The sequence below is a fragment of the Meleagris gallopavo genome, unplaced genomic scaffold (assembly GCF_000146605.3).
Source record: "Meleagris gallopavo isolate NT-WF06-2002-E0010 breed Aviagen turkey brand Nicholas breeding stock unplaced genomic scaffold, Turkey_5.1 ChrUn_random_7180001854185, whole genome shotgun sequence".
NCBI classification, from domain to species: domain Eukaryota; kingdom Metazoa; phylum Chordata; class Aves; order Galliformes; family Phasianidae; genus Meleagris; species Meleagris gallopavo.
In genome coordinates this window covers 9,301-11,498 of record NW_011120651.1, presented here as the reverse complement: position 1 = coordinate 11,498, position 2,198 = coordinate 9,301, and positions in this window count along the sequence as shown.

The following is a 2,198-nucleotide window of genomic DNA, read 5'->3' as shown; positions in this document are numbered from 1 at the left end:
TTAATGATTTGCATTTCTTTTGATTCACGCATACTGGATAGAGGGAGGAAAATTGTTCTTTCTAGTGGTAGAAAACCTTTTAAGTGCTTTACCTTCCACTTTCACAAGCAGGATTCCCAGAGACAGATCATGGTAAAATGACCAAATGTTGCTTGTTGGGTTTCCATTGCTCTGGTCTACAGCCTGCCCTTCTGCCTTCTCGGTGGAAAGCAGAGGATGGATTTTTGCTCATTGTTCTGTACAGAGCCTAAAGTTACAGCCCGGTTCAGAGTCCACTGAAATGATCATGACTCTTTCTTTTCAGCCCTGGTAAAAATAGAGGCAATCTTCATGGTCAACTGTTTCCAAAACACATCACTGTTTTGTGCTCAAAAAGGTGGTTTCATGGAGGCTATCTGGATTTCTAGATCTACTTGTCTGCTTTGCAGTCGTTAGAGCTCTGAGTTCCAGCAGAATTTTCAGTGTTTTTTGTCTATTTTCCTTGTGCGTCTTACTGTGGCATTCAAAACCCTAGGGTGAGAAACATGCAATCTGAAAAGAGAAAAGTTATCTTTACTGATGGATTACTGGGTTCAGTGAATCTAATCTTTTGATTTGCAGACCTGGGGCTCAGGTGAGCCAAATCTCCTTGGGCAATGGGCCATAGTAAGTCCAACACAAGATCGATGTATGCACAGGGCCAGGTACAAGCCTCTGCTGACATTAAATCATTCAGTTTGGGAGCTGACTTGTAAGAAGCTATGGTAATCTCTCATTAAATTAACCTAAATTCTGAGGGAGCATACACATTCACATGGATACAGTGGGAGCTGGGATTTACTTTCATCCTTATCCTCTTCCTCTTCTGACCAACATACAGGTCTTCTCCAGACCTTTTTGTGTCATCACTGCCTGTTCTCCTAGCACTGTCAGAGGTGCAAAACTGAAATACATAGAGGAGGAGGCTGAAAATGTAATGAATTGCAAAGCCCCCTGGGGTCTTAGTTGCCTGCAATGCCCACCTCCATGACTAAACATATCGTTCATGCTAATGCTGTTTGCTGGAAGGAGTGTTCCTTCAAGATAATGTCTCTGCACAGTGAAATATGCATGGCTTTTCGATGGCTCAGCTCGAATGGGATCACCTTTCAGTGCCTAGACAGTGCTATTTTTTTAATATTTTTCTTCCCCAGCACAGCATGAGGAACACAAACTACCCCAATCAATGCACTTTGTTTTATGATCCATCCATCCCCAGAACCATCCAGGAGTCCACTGGTATTACAGAGCAATTGTGCAGGTATCTCTTCCAAAATAGCCTTGTTTGGTAAAGTCTCCTTCTTTGTTGAAGATTGGAGGGAATATTTTACAACTAAGCTAAGAAAATAAATCGTGGCTTGCATAGCATTTCTAATGGAACTGGCATTTTGCACATGAGTTTGTCAACCTGGAGCTTCAGTCAAAATTTAAAAAAGGTTTTTTGGTACTAAGGAGTTTCATTAAAACTGTGTGGAAATCCCTGCCCTCATGGCTTCCATAACCTTCACCGTTTTACAAAGCCAGAGGGAAACCTGAGCAAGTGGCTGCACTCTGTGGCTCTCGCTTCAACTCTCTGATGTGTCCCTAAATGGAGTCTGTTGTGCACAGCTGTGCTCTGCACCTGAGTGCCCACCGCTAGGCAGCAGTCGGGAGATTCCCACTGCCCTGTTCCCCTTTCCAGCCTCATCCTCATCCCGTCTCTTCTCGTTTCCTAACGAACCCGGCCTCATGTGTTTTCTCTGCTCTTTATTCCATGTCACCAGAGCTGAGTGACTGCTGAAGATGAGAGGGGATGAGGAGTGTGAAGAGGGAAGCTCCTGCCTTTGGTCTAAGCCTGACGGGAGATGATGAAAACCACATGGGCTATAAAGAAGTCCAGTCCAACTTTCTGTTTACCGAGCTCCCTAGAAACATCAACATCTGTCACCACGAACCCCCTAGAAGGGGCACCCCCTTGCTACAGAACCCCGGTGGCAGCTCCCATCCCTCTTCCCCGAGTCCGGGCCGGGGCTCCCGGGTGTTGACAGAGAGGGAGGGAAGTTAGCCGGGACTGGTGAGAGCTGTATTAATAGACAAAGTAGATCGACTGCGATGCCCTCCGCTCAGCGCTGCGGTGCCACTCGGGCGCGGACAGCCACCGGGGTTCGACTCAGCTCTCGCAGTCCCGCACGCTCCCGGTG